The sequence below is a fragment of the Protopterus annectens genome, chromosome 4.part0, assembly GCF_019279795.1.
Source record: "Protopterus annectens isolate FY-2018-M chromosome 4.part0, PAN1.0, whole genome shotgun sequence".
In the NCBI taxonomy this organism is placed as follows: Eukaryota; Metazoa; Chordata; order Ceratodontiformes; family Protopteridae; genus Protopterus; species Protopterus annectens.
The window spans coordinates 637,915,408-637,928,900 of record NC_056733.1 but is presented as its reverse complement, the minus strand read 5'-3'; the positions used below and the strand labels follow the sequence as shown (position 1 = coordinate 637,928,900).

General features: G+C 48.4%; 1 protein-coding gene and 1 long non-coding RNA gene across 3 annotated transcripts in view; one reads left to right on the top strand and one right to left on the bottom strand.

The window, feature by feature from the left end:
• LOC122799492 overlaps nt 1-13,064 on the top strand; it is a 14,484-nt gene extending 1,420 nt beyond the window's left edge. Inside the window, exon 3 of one of the 2 annotated variants that reach the window (XR_006364477.1) lies at nt 13,053-13,064. This is a non-coding gene — a long non-coding RNA (uncharacterized LOC122799492). Of the gene's footprint in view, nt 1-3,105; nt 3,117-13,052 lie in introns of those variants that run through there. The other variant, XR_006364476.1, reaches the window with a different exon arrangement.
• VPS33A (VPS33A core subunit of CORVET and HOPS complexes) overlaps nt 1-13,493 on the bottom strand; it is a gene marked incomplete in the record, with an annotated part of 507,742 nt that overhangs the window by 134,498 nt on the left and 359,751 nt on the right.

Here is a 13,493-nt window from a genome sequence, read left to right as displayed (position 1 = left end):
TTTGAGAGAAAAATAGCTAAAGACTCAAAAGACAATCATAAGGCCTTCTTTAGCTATGTTAGAAACCTGGGAGGAAACTCCCAGATATGCTCAGAACTAGTTCAAAATGATGTGAAGATTACTGATCCTACAGACATTGCCAACATACTGGCTGACAGGTTCAGTGCAAACTTCCTCCCCCCCAAAAGGAGAGATATCTATACCAGCGATTGCAGCCCCCAAACATCTCCAACGCCCAAGTGAGAACTGCTCTCTCCAAAGCAAAAAACACAGCATCCATGGGACCTGATGGTGTCCCCGGCTGTGTGCTCCATGAACTCAACGGGGAATTAAACCCACAGCTAGGACAGCTGTTTAATCATAGTCTTACCTCTGGATACGTACCCAGGGAGTGGCGCACTGCAACTGTGGTCCCACTTCACAAAGGCGGTGCCTCCACCGACCCTGGAAATTACCGGCCCATTAGCTTGACAAGCCTTATCTGCAAAGCCATGGAGAGGATCATAGTGGACCTCATAGATAAAGACATAGGGAATTTGCAGACTTTGGATCCATCCCAGTTTGGCTTTGTCAAAGGCAGATCATGCCTTCTAAACTTGGTTGACTTTTTCGAAACAGTCACCAAAGCCATTGATGAGGGAAAGGCAGTCCATACAGCCTACCTCGATCTGGCGAAGGCCTTTGATACAATACCCCACTCGGGTATCATTGAAAAACTCATCAGCTTAAATGTTAACCCATACATCACAAGATGGGTTGCAAACTGGCTGAGTGACAGAACCCACAGGGTCAGAGTTGCTGGCGCCATGTCAGACTCAAAGCCTGTCACAAGTGGTGTACCACAGGGCTCAGTCCTGGGCCCACTCTTGTTTGGCATCTACTTTTCCGAAGTACAAGCAAACACAGGAGGGTTATGGCTGACAAAGTTTGCAGATGACTGCAAACTGGGCCCATAGTAGAAAACACATCTGACACAGATATCCTTCAGAAGGGTCTCTCAGAAACGGATAACTGGTGCCAGAGCCATGGCCTAAGGTTAAATGCCAAAAAATGCATAGTCATACCCTTCGGGAAAAACAAGGTTACCCCTAGCTACCAAATAGGTGGCAATCCACTGAGTACAGAAGAAGTTATCAGGGACCTGGGGACCCAGGTTGATAGTAGTCTGTCATTCGACACCCATGTAGCTAAAGTAGTTAGGAAGACCTTCTACATTGCCCACCTTATCATGAAGGGATTCTCATCTAGATCAAGGGAGGTCATAGTCTCCCTATACTCATCACTCATCAGACCAATGATGGAGTACAATGCCCCATTCGAAATGTATCTGACCCGACACTTGCAGCAGCTGGAGAGGCCACAAAAGTTCCTCACCAAAAGGATAAAGGGTCTCAAACATCTGTCCTATGCTGCCCGACTGAAAGAACTCCAGCTCTATTCAGTCGCCACGCTTGCTCAGAGGTGACCTTTGCCTAACATACAAGGCCATGTCAAACCCAGATTTGATGAATATGCTTCACCTCAAAAAATCTAGATCCGTCAGAGCCACAAGGGCGGGAGACTTAAACCTCGACACGGCTATTAATAGGACGTGCTGGAGGGATAGATTCATCACCCAAAGACTCCCTATGCTGTGGAATAAAATCCCGGTATATGTGAGGCAGAGCACCTCGCTGGCCTTGTTCAAGAGAAATCTTGACCAATGGATGGGAGATCGCAGATATACCCCAGGGATTACCTCAGTGTCACTGCTCAACAGAGGCACAGCAAAATAATGGGTATAGTTCCCCATACTAAAGGGGTGGCGTAAGCCACAAAACTATGGGCTAGGCTTGTAAATGCCCTCGGGCAGATAGCCTAGTATGAACCTATGAACCTATGAACCTATGAAATCATTTTAATTTCAAAGGACCAACAAGAAATGCTTGACTTAGCTTTCTTTACAGCAGATGGCAATGTTGCCACATTGTTTTAAGTTCAACATTCAAATTTACAAATGACAGAATTATCTGCACAATTCTATCTGGCAAGACTGGCAGCCTTCACCCATCTCTACCAGTCTTCACCCCCCCCCACCAATCTCTACCAGTCTTCACACCCCCCAGAGAACTCAAGCTAGTTTTTCAAGTGACCCTTGAGAAACGCCGCTTGAGAGGGTCAGATGTATCAGAGTATACCTAACCCATTCCCTGTCTTGACAGCCCATCTGCATTGGCATTGCCACTCCCACTGTGGTGCTGCACTGACATATATACTTGCAACCCCAGGCTCCATCTTAACAACTTGGCATTTTGCTGACTGGCTCTGTTTAACCATGTTAGGGGGTTGTGATCTGTCATAACAGTGAATTTCCTTCCATACAGATAAGACTGAAGTTTCTGCAGTGCCAACACTATGGCTTGACATTCTTTCTCTACAGCTGCATAGCATTCCTCCCTGGGTTGGAGCCTATGACTGAGATAAATCACTGGGTGCTCTTCCCCCTCTGAAGAAATGTGGCTATGTACAGCCCCCACCCCATAAGTATCCCCTTGCGCAACAAAGTATTTGCTGTAATCTGGACTGGCTAACACAGGGGGTCCTCCCAAAGCTTCTTTAAACTTCTAGAATGCCTGCTCACATGCTAGGGTCCACACTACCTTATCTGGCCTGTTCTTCCTTGTCAGGTCTTTGAGGGGAGCAGCTATGGTACTATAACTGGCGGCAAACTTTCTGTAGTACCCTGTTGTCCCTAAAAATGCCCTCACCTGTTTTTTAGTAACAGGTGCAAGCCATGCCTGAATGGTTTCTACTTTGGTAGGTTCTGGCCTTATCTTACACTCCCCACTTTATGTCCTAGGTAGGAGACCTCTGCCATACCCACCTGACATATGCTCGGCTTAATGGTCAACCCTGCCCTCTGTAGTCTGCCCAGCACCTCCCTAACATGCTGAAGGTGCTCTGGGCCAGGAATGGCTGTAGATGGCAATACCATCTAGGTAAGCAACGGCAAACCCTCCTGCTCCTGCTAAGATATGATCTACCAGCCTCTGGAAAATAGCTGGGGCATTCTTCATCCCAAAGGGCATGTTTGTGAACTCATACAAGCCAAAAGGAGTCACAAAGTCTGACTTCTCTCTAGCACTGGGAGTCAGGGGCACCTGCCAGTAACCCTTGGTAAGATCAATGGTTGTAAGATACTTAGCCCCACCCAGCTGCTCTAGGGCCTCATCTGTCCTAGGCATGAGGAAAGCATCCGACTCTGTGTAATTATTTAATTTCCTGTAGTCCACACAGAACCTGGTGCTGCCATCCTTCTTTGGCACCAGCACCACTGGGGAAGCCCAGGGACTGTTGGATTCTTGAATCACCCCTAGTTCCAACATCTCCTGTACCTCCTCTCTCAGAGTCTGTTTGACTCTCTCAGGCACCCTATAAGGGGCATGCCTAATAGGCCTTTGGGGTCCTGCATCCACCTGGTGCTGTACCAGGTGGGTGCACCCTGGTTTCCCAGTGAACATGTCCCCAAATACCTGCAACACTGCTGGGATTTCTCAAACCTGGGTAGGAGATAGCTGCTGGGACATTGCTACCCCTTCCACTGAGGCCTGAGCCTCACTGAGGAGATCAGTCCCCAGATCTCCCTCAGACTCCTCCTGTAATCCACTGCAAATGCTCAGCACAAGGGCCTCCCTATCATGGTAAGGTTTCATCATGCTAACATGGTACAGCTTGTGCCCCTGCAGTCTGCCTAGCACTTCCACCATGTAGTTAAAATCACTTACCTTTCTTACCACCTTGTAGGGTCCCTCCCAAGCTGCTTGCACCTTGCTGTATTTCACAGGAATGAGAACCATTACCTGCTGCCCTACAGCATACTCTCTAGCTCGAGCATTCCTGTCACACCACACCTTTTTCTGTTGGGCTTCTGCCAGGTTCTCCTGGGTCAAGCCCATGAGTTCCCTGAGCCTTGTCCTGAGGTTTAGGACATATGCCACAACAGACTCCTTGCGAGACTCACACTCACCTTCCTACTCATCTCAAATTAAATTTAGAGGTCCTCTCACCCTATGCCCATACAGCAACTCAAAGGGTAAAAAACTAGAAGTTATGTACTCACCATACCGTTTGATGTATGTGGTCCATCTCGGCTCACATTCTTACTCACGGGTTCGGAGCCGAACATCGGCTCCGACTCGGCCAACTTATGTTTCTAGCACAAAGTCTCTAATTGGCTGGGCTTACCTGGTATCCCATGTTGCACCGCTCCATAGCCCCAGATCTAGTTTGCAGCGATCCATAGTCACACCTCATGCACAGCCACAGTTCAGTAAGGTAGAACACTATCCAGTGTAGCAAAGAAAAAACAACCAATACGGAAGGGTACTGAAGACTAATGTCACCTCCAAATCCTCCAGGAGGGGGGACAGGTGGGAGGGAATGTAAGAATGTGCGGCGAGATGGACCACATACATCAAACATTATGGTAAGTACATAACTTCTAGATGTTATGTGGTCCAATCTCGCCTACATTCTTACTCACGGGACAGCGTCCCCAGCACCTCTATCCTGGGAGGCTCAATGGAAGATGCTCCTGTGAATGATGGAACCAAAGGAAGCCCGGCCCCTAGAAGCCACGTCTAATTTGTAATGAGTAATAAAGGTGTGGGGAGAAGCCCTCGTGGCCGCAGCACAAATTTCATCCAAAGATAGCCTGGAATGATAAGCTACTGAAGCGGAAACAGCCCTGGTGGAGTGAGCCTTGACGGGGAACGGTAAATATCTGCCTGCTGACGAATAGACATAGGAGATGTAATCAGAAATCCATCTGGAAATTGTAATCTTAGAAATAGGGGAACCTGTTCTATTTTCTGAAAAGGACACAAACAGTTGGTCAGACTTACGAAGTTGTTTTGTCCTGTGTAAGTAAAATCAAAGCTGCCTGTGTACGTCCAACTGATGAAATTTAAACTCTGTCTTGTTGGAAAATTGAGGGAAGAAAACTGGCAGCTCAATAGACTGATTGAGATTAATGGCAGAGGTTACTTTTGGAAGAAAGGACGGATTAGGTCTCAAGGAAACCCTGTCCTTATGAAAGATTAAATACGGGGATTTGATGGACAATGCTTGAATCTCCGACACCTGTCTGGCTGATGTGATGGCTATTAAGAATGCAGTCTTCCAAGACAGAAATTGTAATTCACAGGTGGCAGCTGGCTCGAAAGGTGATGAAATCAGGGCCTGTAAGACAAAATTTAAATCCCATGGCATGATGGGTTCTGACACAGGCGGCCGTAGTAACAAGGTGCCCCTCAAAAAGGCCTTACATAGTTTATGAGCCATAAGAGAAGGTTCGTAAGAGGTATGAAAATTAGAAATAGCGGCCAGCTGGACCTTAATGGTCGCAGGAGCAGAACCCTGCTGAAAAAGTATGGATAAAAAATCTAAGACAGCAGGGATGGGGGCTGTGAAAGGATCCAGTCCCTGGGCCTGAGCCCAAATTGAAAATCTTTTCCACTTGCTGGAGTAAATCTTCCTGGTAGAAGATTTATGAGAAGAAGATAAAATGTGTACTACCTCAGGTGAAAAACGATGAAGTCTGACTAAAGATGGAAGTGGAGTAGCCAGGCTGTCAACCTGAGGGTCCGCAGGGAGGGATGGGACTGTCCCGACATGTGTGTCAGTAAGTCTGGTGCTGGGTCCAGAGTCCAAGGACTGTCCACTGCATACTGATGAAGAAAGGAGAACCAGACTTGGCGAGGCCAGTGTGGGGCAATTAGAATCATCTTGCTTCCCGAGGAAATGTTTTTCTGAATCACTCTTGGTAGCAGAGGAAACGGAGGGAAAGCATAGAGCAGACCGGGAGGCCAATCGTGGACTAGAGCGTCCCTGGGTGACTCCCCCTGTGGGGGGATCAGAGTGAAGTAGTTGCTGCACTTGGCATTGTGGGGATTGGCAAAAAGATCACAGCAAGGCTGACCCCACCTGTTGAAAATCTGTTCCGCAACTCCGCGGTTTAGGGACCACTCATAAGGCATCAGAATGGATCTGCTTAGCCTGTCTGCTATCACATTGGCCTTCCCCGGAATGTGCGTTGCCACTAGGAACTGTCGGGAAGACACTGCCCACTGCCACACTCGCATGGCCTCTCTGCATAGGGGTAAGATCTGGTTCCCCCTTGCTTGTTCAGGTACCACACCACGGACATGTTGTCCAAGTGAATCGCAATCGTTCCTAGGGGGAGAGAGCTCTGCAGTGCTTGCAATGCCAGTAACACCGCTCTCATCTCTAAAACATTGATGTGCAGATGTACCTCGTGATCTTGCCACGTGCCTTGGACCGTCCTGCCAAGATAATGCCCCCCCCCAATCTGGAAGGTGTCCGTGGTCACCGTGGCAACCGGTGGCATAGGAATAAATGGATTCCCTTTATTCAAGTTGGCGGAGCGTAGCCACCAACAGAGGTCCTGTTTGCGCTGATTGGCGAGTAGGATCAAATGGGACAGGGGAAGTTTCTGACCACTGGGCAGAGAGGAACCACTGCAGAAGCCTCATGTGTAATCTGGCTAGAGACACTAACATAACGGTGGCTGCCATGGATCCCAGGAGCTGTAGAACCCATCTGGCCTGAACCTTCTTGAGGGTAACAATGCGCAAACCTGACCCTGCAACACCTCTATCCTTTCTTGGGGCAGGAACGCCCGCATATGAACGGTGTCTAGCTCTGCGCCTATAAATGTGACATGCTGTGAGGGCAGCAAGGCAGACTTTTCCCAGTTCAAGGTAATTCCTAGTTGATGACAAAGGGCAATGGTCTTTTCCCTGGCCTGAATGAGAAGATGTCTGGTGGGGGCGGTGAGGAGCCAGTCGTCCAGGTATGGAAACACTTGGAATCCTTGACGTCTCAGGTGAGCTGTCACCACTGCCAAACACTTGGTTAACACCCTGGGGGCTGTGGTGAGACCAAAGGGCAGGGCACAAAACTGGAAATGACTGGCACCAGCCGGAAGCGTAAGTGACTCCTGGATGCCCTGTCCATTTTGGTATGGTAGTAAGCATCCTTGAGGTCAATGGAGCATATCCATACTTCTTTTCCCAGTAACAGAAAAATAGACTGAAGGGTGACCATTTGGAACTTGGACTTTAGAACGTAGCGATTTAGTCGGCTGAGATCCAAGATGGGTCTCAGGTCCCCTGTTTTTTTTCGGCACCAAAAAGAGTCTCGAGTAAGTCCCTAATCCAATCTGGTCTAAGGGGACAGGTTGGATGACTCCTTTTCCTAGCAACTTTGAAATTTCTAGTGTTGCGTGATCCCTTTGACTGGGTGGAACGTCTGGGATTCTCTTGACTGGAGGGGGGGTCTGATAACAAGGGGATGGAATAACCTCCAGTAATTATACAAAGCACCCACCGATCCTGAATGATACTTGCCTAGGCTTCCGGGTACAATGAAATGCGGCCCCCGACTGGCTCCAGAATAGCACAGTCGGGCAATACATGAAGAACAATGATAGGAAGGCCTGCGAAAGGAATCACGGTGTCCCAAATTGTGAGGGCCTCCTCTGCCCCTAGGGTGGCATCTCCCAGAATAGCCTCTGCCTCTGGAAGGGGACTTGCCTTGAGCGGCAGGGAAAGACTTCTGTGACTTTTTGAACCACATTTTTCCTCCCCTCTGAGCCTTGGGGTAAGGCCTAGATGGAAGGGAAAAACGGACCCCTACGGCAGACAGGGTCTTTCCCACTTGCTCGCATCTGGTGAGAGTGTCTTTCACTTTGGTCCCAAAGAGTGAGGACCAATCAAAGGGGGCATTCGTGAAGGAAGACTTGAAGGCCTCTGCAAAATGACACATGCGCATCCAGGATTGCCTCCGGAGGACTACACCTGAGCTAGCTGCCCTGCTCGCCCCTTCGGCTGCAAAAGATATGAGCCTCATGGACGAATTGACAATCAGGTCAAGAGTAGATAACTGGGCGTTAACCATCTGCATTACCGCCTCAGGTATGTTACCCATTAAGGAGATCTCTCTGGAGCTGAGTAAAATGACAAAGATAATTCAGAGACCGAAGGGTGAAGGTCGCTAAAGAGAGGGTATGCTTCCCGTAACTATCCATACTCCTGGACTCCTTGTTAGGAGGATGGACGGAGGAAGAAGACTTGGCTACTTCCTGCTGAGTGGCCGCCGCCACCACCATGGCATCCACAGAAACCCCTTTGGACAGGAACTCTTTCCCAGGGGGAGCTGAAAGAAATTTATTAGGGTGTCTGGGTACAGGTTCCACCATGTCAGGAGTCTCCCACACCCTTCGACAGATCAAATCTAGGAGCTCATCGAAGGGTGGAGACATCCAGGAGGTGGAAGGTTGAGCCCCAAAGGCCTTGAGGAATACTGACTCCTCCTCAGAGGGGGTTTTGGATGACCAGCCGCCTCTCTGCCTCAAAATCTCCAGGATGTCAGAGAAAGAGACATCATCGGAAAACGACTTGGGGGACCCCTCTGACTCCGAGGTCGGTATCAGAAGTGAGAGACTCGTCCTGGGTGTCTATGTGCTTCCTCTTGCACAACTTTTTTCTTGGGGGCTCCTCAGGCACAGACTCTAAGGGGCCCTCAGAAAGTTGGGGACCACTCATGGGGGTATCCCCAGACCTTGGGGCTCAGCCGTCAACCGATAGGGGGACATCAGAGGCTCTCGCCGGTGTGGAAGGGGATGGAATGACTGAAGATCTGGCCAGTGCGCTCCTCATGGCCTCGAAGGCGGGTCCCCCCGAATCCGAGGACCAACCAACCTCTGAGCCACGACCAGAGCCGAAGTTCCCCAAGCCGAAGCGCCAAGAGGGAGGCTCGGAACTGACAAAAGTCCCGAAGTATCCCCCTCGGGCCAGACAGAGGAAACCAGAGTTCCAAAACCAGAGGACGGAGCCGACATGGTTGGAGTCGACGTCGGCACCGATAAAGCCTTAAGAGGTATTGGAGCCGGCAGAACATCACCCGGAGCAGAACACTCTGGCTCCGAAGACAAGGAGGTGCTCGGAGGAGGAACCATCGGTGCACTCACTGGGACTGGCTCCGGAGCCGAAAATAATTTTGCCAACACAGGCGACTGCAGGAGCCTCTGGACCACCCTATCCACATCCAAATCAGAGAATCTGGAGGATTTGGAGGTGAGAGAAGGTGACTGTGATCTCCTATCTGGAGATGCATGTCTAACACTAGAAGACCGGCTCTGAATGGGCTCTAACAGAATTGGAGCCGAGGCTGATTCAAGAACCATAGCTACCATCTGCGGCCCCGAGGACAAGGGAGCCGAGGAGGTAGAATCCAATTTGGTAGTCTTCTCCGGTGGCTCTGATGAAACAGATGGAGCCGGAGATTTCTTCTTAGCCTTAGAAGTCTTGACTTTAGTTTGTGAACCAGAGGAAGAGTCCAAGGACTCCTCGAAGGAAGGCTTTAGAAGACCCTTCAGTATAAGTTTATTTTTTCTTTCCTGTAGCACCCTCGGACTGAAGGCGTGACAAAAGGTACAGGACTCTTGTAAATGTATAGCCCCCAGGCAATATACATAAATGGAATGTCCATCTGTTATGGTCTTCTTGTAGCTGCATTTAAAACATTTCTTAAACCCAGAGGGTTTATGTTCCTTTTGATCCATTGACATATCAATGACCACTGCACACAACACAAACAAACAGGACCCTAGTCAAACAACGGTTAAGGCGGGAAACTACCGCTAACAACTACTGACAACAATCTCAAACTTAAACGATTCCTGGCACGACTAACCCCCACACACAGCGAGGAAAAAACACTTTTTTACACAGGAAATTAGGACAAAACTATACAACGGAGGGAGGACTAGGTCCTCTAATTTAAACGGGCCTAGCCCGTAGGGACAGAGGGATACCAACAAAACAAATCACTCACACCACAACACATGCTAAACAACAAGAGCAAATAGCTATTAAAATAGCTTTTGTGAGGAAAAAACACAATATTCAGTGAGAAAAAAGAAGTTTTAAAGCCACTTAGCCACAGCCAAGTGAGACCACGTCCTAGCTACACGAGCGGCAAACGAGATCTGGGGCTATGGAGCAGTGCAACATGGGATACCAGGTTAGCCCAACCAATTAGAGACTTTGTGCTAGAAAAATAAGTTGGCCGAGTCGGAGCCGATGTTCGGCTCTGAACCCGTGAGTAAGAAAGTAGGCGAGATTGGACCACATAACATCCTGTGGATTTCTGGGGAACCTCTCTGTAAGAAAACAACAGATGGAGCAAATATTTGTCCCACTCCCTCTTAAACTGATCTGCAAATGCCCATAGCATGGACTTGATTGTAGAGTTTATCCTCTTAACAAGACCATTAGTCTGGGGATGGTAGGGGGTGGTCTTCATTTGCTTCACCCCACAGGACTTCCACTGACAAGCCAGCAGGTTTCACATGAAACTGGCACCTCAGTCAGTATTTCTTTTGGGAAACCTATCATGCTGAAAATCTCTAACAAAGCATTTGCCACCTTCTCTGCCTCAATGGAGGACAAAGCCACTGTTTCAGGGCATCTTGTAGCATAATCCACTACCACTAGGATATACTTTTTCCTTGTGGAACTTGGGGTACTCAGAGGACCCACAATATCCATAGCTACCCTCTGAAATGGCTCCTCAATCACAGGCAAAGGCATCAAAGGAGCTCTCACCTTGTCTGGCCTTTGGCACTGCTCACAGGTCCTGCAGTACCCTGTTACATCTCTTGAAATTCCAGGCCAATAGAAGTTCTGCATAATATGCATGTTTTATGCCCATATGACCTGCAAAGGGAATATCATGGGCTATGACTAAAAGCGCCAGACGGTAGGCTCTAGGCACTACAAACTGCTGTACTCTCTCACCTTCTTGCCCTCCCTCAGGGCTCCACTCTCTGTATAGTAACCCTTTGTCCCAGTATACAGATTCCCCCTTTCCTGGGGGATCAGGTGCCTCCCTAGCTACCTGCCTCAGGCCTTGCAGTGTAGGGTCTGAGAGCAGAGTCTGTCTCAACTCTCTCCTTGTAACCCTTCCCAGCTCCCCTTCTACAGGAAGTCTGTCATCCTCTGACAGTGGTGCCTCACTGTCAGCCTGGTTACTACTCCTCACCTCTACCTTTGCAGTCACTCTGTCAAAAGGGAACATCAGTACCCACAAGCAGCTGTGGCTCACATTCATTCTCTCTGCTACAAAGTAGCTCCCTTCCTGAAGTAACCACCTCACCAGTCCTGGCTGTGAGTATGTAGTTTGTGTCTCCCCCAGGCTACCAGACCCACATGCTTGTGTCCTAGCCTGACTGCGTGTAACTGCATAAGCACATGGAGCACATGGTACTGCTTCATCCAAATCCTTCCCTCTCAGAACATCTGCAGGATGGTAGTTTAGTGCCCAGATTGTCTCAAGACAACCTACTACTGGCATTTTGTCTTTCCCACTTACTGGCTCCCTCAACTTTGGTTCCCCACCTTGCCTCTGTGGACACCTGTATTCCACATGGCCCACTTGGTTGCATTCAAAACATTTAACCCTAACTCCTGGACATGTACCTGGATTAGTGGCTTCCCCTGCTACTGGCAGAGTCTGCTGGGGCAGTCTGTGCTGCCCACCATGAGTTCTGACCCATGAGCAGTACTGGGGGTCCCCTTCTTGTGCAGGGCTGCCCTGCTTGCCAGGTATAGGTCTCCCACCTTCCCCTATACATCGGAAGTAGCACATTGTCTATCAGCTAACCAGATCCTCATGTCCTCAGGCAAAGTACTAAGGGCTTGTTCCCTCACCAAAAGGTCTGTCAGCCCTTCAAAAGACCTGACATCCACTCAACCACCCATGGAAATAAGTGCTCAATTCAGCAATATATTCACACAGTTTCATCTGCCTTATGTCTATGCTCACGAAACATTTTCCTATACGCTTCAGGTGTTAGCTTAAATAGTTCTAAAAGACATTTCTTTACAGTAGTATAATCAAAACATGCAATGTCAGGCATTTTAGATAAAGCGGTTATAGCTTTACCATGGAGTAAGTGGGTCAGGAACCGTACCCAGAGCCCTTGGTCAACTTCATACTGTTTACATACCCTCGCGAACATGTGAATGAAACTATCAAAATTTTCCCCCTCTTTAAACTGCAGAAGAAATTTATTGACCTTTTGTGCTTCTGGGGGCCAGTTACTCCCTTCCCCATTACCTCCATGACTCTGGTGAAAAGTCAGCATCTCCTTCTCATGCTGCCTCTGTCGTTCTTGTTCCTCAGCTTGCAGAAGTAATAGTTTCTCATTCTCCTCAGCATGCAAACGTTGCAGTCTCTCATTTGCTTCTAATTCCACACGTCTGGCCTCCAACTCAAGTCTCTTTAGCTCCAGATGGATTTTTAAGTCCACTGCAAAAAGGCAGAGCTGTCCATTCTCCGAGGGAATTATATCTCCACTGCCGGTCTGATTGTCCTCCTGGTTGCTATTTTCTGATGCAGCTGTAACCAAGGCTGCAATCAGGTCTGCCTTAGTCAGGTTTCCATGCACCAGTCCCCTAACCTGGCATCTCCACCAGCTGACTCCTTGTCAGCTTTCCATACTCCTCTGTAAACATACTGCCTGCTCACCTTGACTAACTAAGCTAACAAAAGAAATAAAACAATTGTGATCTGAACTCTGAGTATTCACTGTGTGGCTGGTTTAGAGTTCAAAGCTCACTGTACACAAGCTAAAGGATTCACTCTACCCACACCACTACAAGCCAATTAGTATTTGCCAACTAATTAATATGTGATGTGGATATCCCACCACTGCCACCACAAATGTGACACCCATGCCCTGGCCCAGCAATCAAGGAGCCTCAATCCTCACCACCAACACCAGAGCAGGCATCTCATATAAGAGGAAAGGATAAATACACACAGTAAAGTGCAATTTCCCTTAAGAGCACACAGAGATCACAGTCAGTCCATGGCTGGTCGCTCCCTTGCTCCCCAGGTCCCCAATAAGACTCCCCACTGACACAGCTATAGGGTCCAGCCTAGTGGGAAAGCTAAAATCTCCAGCACCCTCTCTGTGCAACCAGTGCTTCATGTCCCTGTCCAAGTAGCTGACACACACTTTGAGAAGAGGTTATACAACCACACAGACACTTCTGGAGAAGGCTGGCACAGCTTCTCCAGCTGTACCCCTTTTTACCCAGACTATACGGTACCAGCTGCCACCACCAACTAATACTTATCAGTTACTCACAGGCCCTTAAAAGGGTGTCAAATTACTACTGTGCAATATTATTATCCAACTGGTAGATGTGACTAAGCAGTCTCAAGGCTTATTAGAGTGACCTGGTACAGGATCCTTATATATATGCAGTGTACTCTAGAGCTTAACTTATCTCTACACAAACCCAGCCACAGTTAAAAGGTTTTAAAATATTTAATAATAAATAATTAAAACCACAAGACAATACTTTCTACTATACAGTGTTAGTCAAAAGTTCAGAGATCGCACAGAAATACTTAAAATA